We start from the raw sequence: 13,324 nt of genomic DNA on the forward strand, positions 1-13,324 counted from the left end.
GTTTATTTCGATATGAGCTAGTTTATTTGGATTCCAAATCATTTAATTCTGCTTTGATTTTAATTATTTGCTTTCTTCTACTGGGATTAGGGTTGGTTTGTTGCTCTTTTTCCAGGAGCTTAAGGTGAGACATTAACTTGTTGGTTTGCGATTTTTCCAACTTGTTGTTGTAGGCACTCAGCGCTATAAATTTTCCTCTGAGTACTGCCTTTGCTGTGTCCCAAAGGAGTTGGTATTTTGTGTGCTCTTTATTGTTAAATTTCATAAACTATTGGATTTCTGTTTTGATTTCTTCGATGTCCCATTGGTGATTCCACAATGTGTTGTTCAGTCTCCGTGAGGTACATGGTTTTCGTTGGTGGAGATGTGTTCAGTTCCAATTTGATGCAGTTGTGGTCTGAGAGCGTGCATTGTGGTCTGAGAGCGTGCATGGAATAATTTCAGTGTTTCTGAATCTGTCCAGGTTTGTTTTATGGCCTAAGATGTGGTCTATTTTGGAAAATGTTCCATGTGCTGCTGAGGAAATCGTATATTGTGTTGGTGCTGGGTGGAATATTCTGCAGATGTCTGTTAGATCTAGTTGGTCTATATAGTTGTTCAGTTCTAAGGTTTCTCTGTTGAGTTTTTGCCTTGTTGATCTGTCCATAGGTGAGAGTGATGTGTTAAAGTCACCGACAATCACTGTGTTTCGATATATGTATGGTTTCAGTGTAAGTAAAGTTTGCTTGATGAAGTTCGGAGTTCCGGGATTGGGTGTGTAAATATTTAGGATCATTATGTCTCCCTGCAGGAAAGATCCCTGTAGTAGTATGTAGTAACCTTCTTTGTCTTTTCTTACTAATTTTAGTTTGAAGTCTATTTTATCTGATATGAGGATGGCAACTCCAGCCTGTTTATGGGGGCCGTTAGCTTGATAGAGTTTATTCCAACGTCCCACTTTCAAAAGATGATTTTTTTGGGGTAAGATGTGTCTCTTTAAGATATCAGAACGATGGGTCTTGCTTTTTGATCCAAGTAGACAGTCTATGCTGTTTAATTGGAGAGTTAAATCCATTGATATTGAGAGTTAGACTTGAGAGATATTTATTAGTTCCTACCATTATTAAAAGCTTTTATTAGGGCCTGTGTCTTGGCAGTTCTTGTGGTCCTTAGATGGTATGCTGTTTAGGTGCCATTTCTTTCCCTGTATTGCATTTATTTTTGTTTTCTACGTATAGAACGTCTTTGAGAATTCTCTGTAGTGTTGGTTTTGTTGCTACATATTCTTGCAGCTTTTCCCTGGAATGGAATATTTTTATTGTTCCCTCAGTTATGAATGAGAGCTTAGCTGGGTAAAGTATTCTTGGTTGGTAGTCATTTGAGTAAACGGCCTAAAATATATGCTTCCAGTCACTTCTTGCTTGCATCGTCTCTGCTGATAAATCTGGGGTGATTCTTATTGGTGTGCCTCCATAGGTTATTGATCCCTTTTCCCTGGCTGCATTTAGGATCCTTTCTTTGGTTTCTATTGATCCAGTTCGGATTACAATGTGGCGGGGATATTCTTTTCTGGTCAGGTGTGTTTGGGGTTCTAAAAGCTTCTTGTATCTGGATGGGCTTGCCCTTCTGGATATTTGGGAAATTCTCTGAGATGATTCCCTGAAGTATGTTTCCAATACCATTGATCTTTTTCTCTCGGCCCTCCTCAATAACAATTAGCCTTAAATTAGGCTTTCTAATTGTATCTTGGACCTCCTGAAGTGCTCTCTCATATTTCCTAGATTTGGATTGAGTCGTTTTCTGTTCTTTCTCTATAATAACTAAATTATCTGCAGCCCCGGAAATTCTCTCCTCTGCATTGGCTAACCTGCTCTCAAAGCTATCTACTTTATTTTTCATCTCCCTTGCTTCTAATTGCTCATTTTTGATGCCTTGCTTCTCTTCTTTTAGATCATGTATGGATTCCTTTATCTCCTTGATTTCCATTTGAGTGGTTTGCTCAGTAGCTGTACTTTCTTTGGACATTTGCTGGAGTTTGGTCACCTTTTTATTTGTGGATTCTATGAATTCATCCATCTTTCTTTGAAAAACCTTTATTATGGCCTCTTTTATTGCTTCTTCTTTTTCACTTATCACCTTGTTTATGGTTTCCTCTTCTTTAGCTATGGCTTCCTCCCTTATCTCTTTCTTTATGTTTTCACATTTTTCATTAATGATGTTTATCAATTGCATTTGTATAGCACTTGGAAGACTCTCCTCTAGGTTTGCCAGTGACTGTTCCATTGTTTGTTTACATTGGGTGGGGCATGTTGTTTCTTGATTTGACATTTTTCTTCAGTTTCTTGTTCTGCCCATTTGAAACTGGGAGCAAGATTAATACTAAACACGATTTTAGTTTTTCAGATATAACCTGCGGGGATCGACGCCCCTGTCCAGCAGGGAAGAACGACCACCACACGAGGATCCTTCTTGTATCACGCTTTATTGAAGAGCAACTCGCTTGAGGGGAGAGCTGAACCGGAGGGGCCCTGGGGAGCAAAAGCAGCGGTTTTCATAACCCTAAGGGACACTGGGCTCTTTCTCATTGGCTGCCCTGTTGCCAAGGCCACTTTAATGCTCGGGATTGGTCAGACCGTGGCTGTCACCTGCGCAGGCGCGATTAGGTTATATAACGGTTTTGTACGGTTTATCTCCAAATAAAAGATAAAGAAGGTTGTTTACTCCAAGTGAGGCAGGAGGCAGGCGCCATCTTGTAATGGCGGCCTCTTTGGCTCCCCACAGCTCCCCCTTTTTTGTTTGAACACCAAAGGCCAAAATAAATGTTGTGAAGAGAGTAGAGGTGCTGTCCTCCAAATTAGAACTCGAGGTCCCACTCTAGAGGAGTGACCCAGGAGGCCAACCCTGGGTCCCTCCCCTCCAGGTCCTCTATCCCCTTTGTGGAGATGGGCTAGGGGTGCAGACCCATATGCTGACGCACATGCTCTCCCTGACTTGTAGGGTCAGGAGCGATACTTTGTTCCACTTTTCACAACTTAGACTATCTGTGCTCCTAACTCCTCGTGCAATAGACTAAGGTCTAGAGGTTGCAAAGGCAGCACAGAAGCCTTTGGCAATCAAAAAGGATGTTTTTGAAACTATGATGGGGGGAACAAACCTTTAGCAGGCGAACAAAGAATATCTACATACAGGGCAAGTAATGATTTAGAAAACCAGCGTCCCTATTACAATTTTACTATTTTAACATGCTCACCCAAGCTTGAGGGGATTCCCCCTGGCCCAGGGCCAATAAGGCTTGTACCATTATAGCCTTTTCCCTCTTTTGTTGTCTTTTAAATCTGCATACCAGCCATAAGCAAAACATTATTCCAAAGCAACACAGCACAGCAAACACTCCCATTCCAACCCATTCCTTAAAAAACAAAAATGCTGAAGAAATCCAATCAGAAATCCAACCAGTAACATTATTCAAGGTAATAGGCTCAACTCGGGTATTATTTAACTGAATTATCTGTTGTAATTGTTGTTGTATCAAAAACTCCGCTTTAGCTGACCAATTACCACTTAAATACTGGGAAATTAATTCACTTTCCTGTTTTGCATTAACAAACTTTACAGGAGACACACATAAATGTTTATATTGAGCAATACAGCCCATGGAAATTAAAGTATACAACTCTTCTATTTGTACTTGTATTGTATCAATCCTTTGACTGGCTGCAAGAATACCAGACACCAAATGACTGTTAATTTGATTTTGGGTTTCAAGAACTCTCGAGGTTTGGGCAATGGCATCATTAACAGCGGACGCTGTTTGTATAGAATTTGCCATGGCTATAGCTGCCGTAACTGGAGCCGCACGGTGTGAAAACTGGTGGAAATTTTACATTAGGTTCACACCAGGCAGAGGCCTTAAAGTGGGTAGCATTAATCTCATTATTAGATCTTACTTTTGGTATTTTTAAATGACTTGTCATCATTAAGGTAGTTATGTTTACGGTGGTATCATTAGATGGCTCACCTGATCCTGACAACTGACCATTGGTGACCCGTGCCAAAGCCGCTGTCAAAATATTTATTGGAACCCTACTCTGATGTAAGGGGTTCTCCCAGGCTGAAACCTTTTGATCTTGAAGAAAAATACAGGATGACACATTTTTTTTGTAGTAAAACAAAAGGTATCCTCTAAGCTAATAACAGACAAATTATATGATTCTTGTATATTATCGGGTTGCCGAACACATGGAGCTTCCATCTCACAGGAAGTGGAGAAAAATGTCGGCAATTTTGTAGAGTTAACATGCACCGGCATTGGAATTGGCCATGATCTGGCCACCGCCCACAGCTCCATTTCTTCCGCGAGGAATGTCGGTATGTTCATAATCAACAGGCTCATCAGGATCATCTGCTATATCATCATTTTGTTTATCAGGGTCTTTTTTGGCTTCATTTTTTATCCTTTTGCAGTACTTGATCCTCCTTTAGCGTCCTTACGAAGCGCTGTGGCACCCAATGGGGGGATTCTTGTCCCTGTGGAAAAACACAAACAGCTCCCCTGGATCTCTGGATCACAGGATCCGGTCCATACCATTTATTATCAAGGACATTTTTCCACATAGCTTTTTGCATAGATGGCATCGCTATTTTATTAGCATGCCGATCAGCAGCTGTTTGTCCTTTATCATCCACTGTTATATAATTTAGGGTAAACAATGCTATGGCCAGCCTTTCTCTGGCGGGTGCCTCTCGGCCTATTCCCTCTTTTTGTTTAAATAAAAGTTGTTTAAGACTTTTGTTGGCACGTTCCACAATTCCCTGACCTTGGGGATTATAGGGGAGGCCAGTAGAATGAGCCACCTGCATTTGAGCGCAAAAGGAGCGAAAGCCAGCAGAGGCATAAGCAGGGCCATTATCTGTTTTTAATTTTAATGGTTTTCCCCAAGCTGCCCAGGCCTCCAAGCAATGAATTTTAACATGTGACACTCTTTCTCCGGCAGGGGCAGTGGCATGTATAACGCCAGAGAAAGTATCTACGGAGACATGTATATATTTTATTCGGCTAAATTCCAGCACATGAGTGACATCCATTTGCCATAGGGCATTAGAACAAAGCCCTCTAGGATTAACTCCGATTATAAGAGAGGGGTGATAAACCGCGCAGGATTGACAAGCCTTAACAATATCTCTAGCCTGTTGGCGTGAAATGGAAAACTTATAGCGAAGGGTTTTTGCAGATACATGATAAAGCTGGTGAAAATCTCGTGCTAATTGAACAGGACTATGTGAAAGGCCCACTAGGGCTCTGGTGGCCAAGTCCACCATGGCATTAACCTCTGACATGGGACCAGGTAGGCCAGTATGTGCTCGAACATGACCAATAAAAAAGGGATTTTTTCTTTGTAAAATTAACCCTTGAAGCTGAAGTAATATATTTAAAACTGTACTTTTACCTTTTATGGAAGCAGCAACCTCTAGGGATGCTACCGCATTAACCACATACTGTGAATCAGAGTACAAATTAAAAGGCTCAGGAAATCTCTTAAACACTTCCAAGACTGTTAAACATTCAACTACTTGTGGAGCCTCTGGCTGAAAGGTCAACACCACTGGCTCCTTTCCTTGAACCACATAGGCACCTTGACCTGTTTTAGACCCATCTGTAAATATAGTTAGGGCATCAGTCAATGGTGTTTTCATAGTAACTGTGGGGAAATAAACCCAATCCTCACGCACAAATTTTAATAACGGATGTTTGGGATAATGATTATCAATTATATTTGGAAAGGAACATACCAAAACTGCCCACCAATCAACAGAGGCGGCCAATATTTGTACTTGTTGTTGAGTATAAGGGATAATTAATTTATCAGGGAATTTTGCAAAATGAGTTAAACATGCTTTACAACCTGAAAGGGCCAATAAGGCGACTAGCTCCGGGAAATATTGAATAGTTTTTGAGCCATAAGAATTTCCATGTAGCCATAATAATGGGGCCTTCTTGCCATAACACTCCTGTAGGATAATTTTTTGTTTTAAAAATGCATAGTAAAATTGGCACCGATGGATTTACGTGCAAAAGCTGTGCGTTTTCTATGCCTTTTTCAAGACGCTGAATGGAACTCTTAGCCTGTACAGTTAACTTTCTAGGTGAAGTAACATCCGGGTCTCCTTCCAACAGGGAAAAAAGGGGCAACAAGTCAGAGCGAGGGACATTAAGAAAGTTTCGAACCCAATTTATGTCCCCCATTAACTTTTGAAAATCATTAAGGGTATGCAAATGCTTTGTTTTTAATACAATCTTTTGAGGTGTAACAGCTATGGGAGAGATTATGGAGCCCAAAAACTGAACTCTTTTTGAAAATTGTACCTTTTCTGGTGCCAAATTTAAGCCTGCCCTCACAAGGAGTTTGGACAACTTACCAAATACCTGGAAGAGGATATTTTGCTCGGGGGCAGCTATCAGAATGTCATCCATATAATGAAGAATTCTAACAATGGGAAATTGCTGTCTCACAGGAAAAAGAACTGTGTCAACATATAGTTGGCATATTGTAGGGCTATTAGCCATCCCTTGTGGAAGAACCCTCCACTGAAATCGTGAATCAGGTTGTTCATGATTAACAGAAGGCAAAGTAAAGGCAAAACGTTCTCCATCCCGAGGATGCAAGGGAATAGAAAAGAAACAGTCCTTAATGTCAATAGACATAATGGGCCACTCTTGAGGCAAGGCAGAAAGCAGCGGAAGGCCGCGCTGGACTGACCCTAATACCTGCATTTGAGCATTAATGGCTCTAAGATCATGCAGTAATCTCCACTTGCCTGAGGTCTTTTTGATGACAAAGATAGGAGTATTTCACGGGGAAACAGAAGGTTCTACATGTCCCAACTCTAGTTGTTCCTGTACCAATTGGGTTATAGCCTCCAACTTTTCTTGGGACAGGGGCCACTGAGATACCCACACCGCTTTATTTGTTAACCAGGGTATGGGTGTCGGACCATTGGAGGCTAACTTCTCAGTGACCCCCAAGAAAAACCCAAACCCCTTTTGTCTTTATTGGCAACTGGCTCCACAGGGGCAAGTCGGCCTTGTAAATGTTTTCCTAATCCACCAGTAGGGACAAAACCCTGATTTTTCGTTATAGTCTGTGCCGTTGAAGAATAATCAGTAGTCAGGATCAAACCCATTTGCTGCTGAATATCCCGACCCCATAAATTAACTGGGACCTGAAGGACAAATGGCTGAAATTTTCCCTTTTGCCCTTCCATTGTGGACCAGGTCAGCTGTTTGGCGCTGACCCGAGGAGTATCTGCATAACCTAGGCCCTGCAGGGTTTGTAAAGAAAGTTGTAGGGGCCATGTTTTTGGCCACTGGGCTATCTGGACGATACTTCGGTCAACCCCCGTATCCACTAGACCACTAAGGTCCTTCCCTCAATTGTTAATGTTAACATGGGACGGTTATCTAAGGTCATGGACAGACAGGCAAGGTCTACCCCTGAGGTGCCTGGGCCACTTAAGCCTCTCTTCTTTCCTTGTGCAGGAAAAATTTGGTGGTGGGAAGGCACTAGAATTAATTGGGCAACTCGATCTCCAGGGGCCACCGAAATGACCCCTCGAGAGACCGAGCAGAGGACTTGAATGGCTCCCATGTAATCAGGGTCGATAACCCCGGGGAACACTACGAGGCCTTTCATAGTGTTAGAAGCACGTCCCAACACTATTCCCACCATGTCCTTAGGTAGGGGGCCCATTAGGTCAGTAACTATGAGCTGAACCCCCATGTCCTCGGTTAAGACCACTCCGGTGGTGGCACGGAGGTCCAGCCCTTCAGATCCTGCGGTTGCTCTGCGGGGACAAATGGCTGCTGAAGATGAGGTGGGGGTTTCTGGTAAGCTTCCCGGAACTGGCTCCCCTGATTTTGCGGGCCCTGGGGCAGCGGGCCCTTCCACCCGTTTTTTGGCTCCAAGGCCTGAAGTTGTTGAATAGGCTGTCCATTTATATCTCTAACTGACCTGCACTCATTTGCCCAGTGTTTTCCTTTTTTGCATCGTGGGCACAGTCCTGGCTCCCGAGGGGGTTTTGCCTTGAATATTTTAGGTTAGGGCACTGTTTTTTAAAGTGTCCTGGCTTTTGGCAGTTAAAGCACAACCCTGAGTTAACTTTTGTAGCCGCTGCTACCGCAGCAACAATTTTATCCAGACTTACAGGGGCTCCCACCTCCCGACAGGCTCTAATCCAGTCCTGCAAAGGCTTATCTTTTACAGGAAGAAGAGCCTTTTGGAAGTCCTGGGTACTCTGTTCAAAAATTATTTGTTGAATTAGGGGCATATAATTTTCCACCTCTCCAAACAATTTATCAGCTACCCCTAAGACTCGTCCAACAAAATCGGAAAAAGGTTCAGCAGGTCCTTGAATAACTTTTGTAAGATTGCCTTTAAGTTCTCCTTTATTGGACAGGGCCTTCCAAGCTCTATAAAATATATCATTGACTTGGCGGTATACTTCCATGGGGTAACTTGCCTGATCTGCCACATAAGGGCCTTGTCCCAGAAGCATTTCAGCTGTCCACTCTGGATGACCATTAACAACATTTTGACCATGTTGTGCAATGGCTAAATCAGTGGCCGAAGCACTAAATTCTAAAAATTGGCCATGGGTCAAACAAGACCGCCCAACCTCGTACCAATCTGTTGGAGTCATAGCCATGGTTTTGAGTCTACGGACCAATGCAGTGGTGTAATTGGCAGAAGGACCGTACTGTTGATTTGAAGCCATAAGATCCTTTAAGGTCTTATAAGAAACGGGTTCAAGAACCCTTTGCCTAGTGATGGAATCTTCAAAAACAGGGAAAGCAGAGGCTAGGCGGGACCAAGTACTAGCCCTGATAAGGGTGTTGGTTTTAACTGGGGTGTAGGGAGGCGGGGCGGAAGGGACAGGGCGAAGGGTTCCCTGGTCACTCCCTGCGCCCAATCCTCCCCAGGGGCCATATCTATCTGTCTCATATGCGGCAGCCTGCTCTTCTAGCTCCTCCTCCGAGCTTATCTCTAACAGGGACCCTTCCCTTTCGTCTGCCGCATTATTACTCGCCCAGTCCTATGCTGGTTTCTGCGGGTCTGGGCTGCCCGGCCCCGCGCTCTCCGCCGCCGTTGCAGCAAGGGGTGGGGGAGGGGTCCTCGCGTTCTGAATTCTTTGAGAAAGATGGATGTGAGCTTTATCTGGATTTCTTTTCTGGTTTGAGTCCTTCTCCGTTGCTTTTTGAGTTTGTTGTGGATTTGTTAAGACAATTGGCTCGTGAGACTCCCTGTTTTTCTCTTTTTGTGTGAGAGAGATAGGCAGCGTCCCTATTGTCTCCTTGCCATCTTCCTTCCACCCAATTGATGGATTTCTATGAAGTCAGCTTAGAAAACACCACCGGGCATGATGTCTCACTCCTGTAATCCTAGCTACTCAGGAGGCTGAGATCTGAGAACCTTGGTGCAAAGCCAGTCTGGGCAGTAAAATCCTTAAGACTCTTATCTCCAATTTACCAAGAGAAAACTGGAAGTGGGGCTGTGGCTCAAGTAGTAGGGTAGTAGTCTTGAGCTGAAGAGCTCAGAGAGAGCACCCAGGCCCAGAGATCAAGTCCAATGAGTGACACAAAAGCAAAAGGAAAAAGAAAAAAGCAAACAATATTAGTTGGGTGCTGCTGCCTTAGGCCTATAGTCCTTGTTAATAGGGGGCTGTGATGTGAGGATTTAGAGTCAGAATCCAGCTGTGGTAGAAAAGTTTGTGAGAGTCTTATCATCTACGAACCATTAAAAGCCAGAATGGAGCTGTGGCTCGACTAGTAGAGCAGTTTCCTTGAGCAAAAAAAGTTAGGGACACTGCCCAGGCTCTGAGTTCAAGCTCCAAGAGCAACACACACACACACACACACACACACACACACACACACACACACACACACACACACCGGAAAAGAAATGAACACCCCCAAATAAAACCAGGAACATATGATCACCTTATGATCCTATTGAAAGATGGACAATGTGTATGTGTGTGTGTGTGTGTGTGTGTGTGTGTGTGTGTGTGTGTGTGTGTGTGTGTGTGTGTGTTGGTTCCTGGCCTGGAATTCAGGGGCTTGGAATTCTCTCCAACCTTTTGTGCTCAAGGTTGGTGCCACTTTTACCATGACTCTACTTCTCACCTGTTCCTATTTAACTGCAAATAAGGTCTTGGAGGACTTCCCGCCCAGGATGACGGTGAGCTTCCATCCTCAGATCTCAGCCTGTGGAGTATCTGGGAGTTCAGGCTTGAGCCAGTGGCATCAGAACTGATTTTTGGTGTTCCTTTAGTGGAGGTCACATCCTATACACACAGTGACATTCTCAGATTTGTTTTTCAAATTTGGATGCATCTTTTTCTTTCTCTTGATGGATTGCTCTGCTGAGTGACAGGGGTGAATGCAAGCTCCTGTCTAATCTAGATCTTTGGACATTCCAGGTTTCTCATTGTTTGTTGTTCCCTTACAAGTGAGGGCTCACCTCCCCCCCCCTCACTGTTGTGGACCTTGAACTATAAGTCTGGGGGCTATCTCTGAATTCTCAAGGCTAACACTCGCCTTGTTTGAGCCACAGCACCACTTTTAGTTTTCTGGTGGTTAATTGGAGGTAAGAGTCTGATGGACTTCCATGTCCAGGCTGGGTTTGATCTGTGATCCTCAGATGCCTGGCTCCAGAGTAGCCAGAATTCAGGTGTAAGCACAGGTTGCCCCATTTACTTCCAACAGTTTTATGGGTAGAGATAAGAGTGTCACAGACTTTCCTGCCCAACCTGGTTTTGAAGAGCCCTCCTCACATCTCAGCCTGTAAGACCTGAAGCTCAATTTAAACAGGGAATCATACAGAATGTAAGGAGAGATATTGCCAAGACTAGTACTTTTTGGAAAGTTTTGTAATATTTTATTAAATAGGAGGAAAAATTGACAAAAGGGATTTCAATAAATTGAAACTTTATTCAGAGCACAGGAAATGCTGATGAGAATGAGAGAAGTGCTTTGTGGATATTCACTTTCAAAGAGCCCCAGTCCCAGGAAAGAAGGAAAGCCTCTGAGATATTCCACACCAAATATTAAGTATTCACAATTAAATTGACTTTACAGTGAAGTAAAGGATTGTTAACACAGTCTTTAAGAGAGGTAAAATTGGCTATGAAGAAATCCATGAAGAAATATTGAACCTCTTTATCTACACACAGTGAGCAAATCAATAAAACACTGTGATTTTGTGTTATATCAATCATGAAGGAAATCTACAACTAGTTCTGGTGAGGCTGAGAAGAAACAGGCATCCTCACACTGTTGGCGTGGATGTCACCTATACAGTTACCATGGAAACAAGTTTATACCTGAGTGGGAAAGAGAAAATATTAAAAAAAAAACAAAGAAAAAAATAAAACTCTTGACTTAAAATCTCATATGTATGGCCATAATTGCTGTTCAGAAAGTGTAGGAATTCTACTTGGATTCTTGTATGTGTTTATTCCGGTTCTGCGAAGTCAAAAATAAAATTCATCTTGCCAGGTGGCAGAGACTGATATCTGTAATCCCAGCCGTGAGGGTGTGAGGCTGAGATCTGAGGATAGTGGTTTAAAGGCAGCACAGACAAAAGTCTTTTCCATCTCTGAATAGCTTCCCCAAAAGGGGATTGTGTAGATGTGTCTCAAATGGTAGAGGGATACCCTGACCAAAAATGCTAATGGAGAGCACCCAGGGGATGAATTCAAGTTCCAGGGCTATCACAGAAGAAGGAGCAAGAGAAGGAGGAGGAGGAGGAGGATAAGAAGTTGTTCAGAATGGTGAGAGGAAGAATTGACATTGAAGAGGATAACTTAGGGGGATACTGCGTAAGTTTGGATTGTGATAAGTGCTTTCTATTTTCAATTTAGAAATGCCTTAATATGCCTGAATGGGTATATTAAGGACAATTCACATTGAAAAGAAAAAAGATTTTAAAAAGACAGCATGTAGAATTCTTTGTAAGACATGGCCACACATTGACAAACAAAGCCATATGGCTTTGCAGAGTAGACATGACCTAATATCTCTTTTTTAGATGGAAAATATATACTGAGTTCTAAAATGTAGGAAAAATTTTGACCATGCTGAAATTCAGCTAATTTGTCTTCTCTCTTCCAATGGAATACTTTGTTATGTGGTTCACAATTCATCAAGACAGGAGACTACTCTGCCTGGCAGTCTCCCCAGAGCCCCCATCACGTCCTGGTTCCTCAGGCTGTAGATGAAGGGCTTTAGCATGGGAGTGACCACTGTGTACATCACTGAGGCCATCTTGCTTCTGTGGGCAGAGGAGGACACTGCAGAGCTGAGGTACACCCCAAGTCCTGTCCCGTAGAACAAGGAGACCACACAGAGTTGAGAGCCACAGGTGGAGAAGGCTTTGTGCTTGCTAGCCATGTTGGACATCTTCATTAAAGAGGAGAGGATCTGATGGTAAGAGAAGAAGATTCCTAAGGCAGGAAACACACAGAACAGCACAGTAGCCACATACATAGAAATGTCATTGATGAGGGTGTCAGAGCTGGCCACCTGGAGAACCTGAGCTAGTTCACAGAAGAAATGGGGGATGGTGGTTCCTGGGGAGAAGGTTAATTTCCTCATCAGTAAAACATGGATTAGTGAGATGCAGAAAATGAGAAGCCAAGACACGAGGACCAGGATGCCACAGAAGTGAGCGTTCATGATAACTGGGTAGTTCAGTGGGTGACAGATGGCTACAAAGCGGTCATAAGCCATCACAGTGAATAGAAAATTATCCATTCGAGCAAAAACCAGAAAGAAATACCCCTGAGTGAGGCACTCTGGTTAGGAGATGTCTTTCCTCTGGGTCTGGATGTTCACCAGCATCTTGGGGATGGTAGTAATAGTAAAACAGATGTCCACAAAAGACAGGTTGGAGAGGAAGAAGTACATGGGGGTGTGGAGGTGGGGGTCAGAGGTGACGGCCAGGATGATGAGCAGATTTCCGAGCACGGTGATCAGGTATATGGACAGGAAGAGCCCAAAGAGCATGGGCTGAAGTTGAAGGTCATCTGAGAGGCCCAAGAGGAGGAATGGTGATTCCCCTTTGTGGTTTTGTGTGGTCATAGCCCTGGCTGTTCTCCCTGGGGCAAGAAAGCAAAAGTTCAATCAATACCCACTGCTAGCTCAGGTGCTCATGCCCACCCAGGGAAGCCTTTTTCTTTCTCTGATTGCTTCCCACGGGTGTGCTGTGCAAAGCCAATCACTTTAACATTATAGTATTTGAGTAAATATACTTTGTTTTATATTCCTTGAGTTTTATGTCTTTAT

At 43.3% G+C, this 13,324-nt stretch overlaps 1 pseudogene; it reads right to left on the reverse strand.

The window, feature by feature from the left end:
* Positions 1 to 12,172: 12,172 nt before the first annotated feature.
* On the reverse strand, positions 12,173 to 13,120 carry LOC150068170 (olfactory receptor 7D4-like; annotated as a pseudogene).
* Positions 13,121 to 13,324: the final 204 nt, after the last annotated feature.

This window comes from Megascapheus bottae, chromosome 1 (assembly GCF_031878675.1).
Source record: "Megascapheus bottae isolate mThoBot1 chromosome 1, mThoBot2.hap1, whole genome shotgun sequence".
Classification (NCBI taxonomy): Eukaryota; Metazoa; Chordata; class Mammalia; order Rodentia; family Geomyidae; genus Megascapheus; species Megascapheus bottae.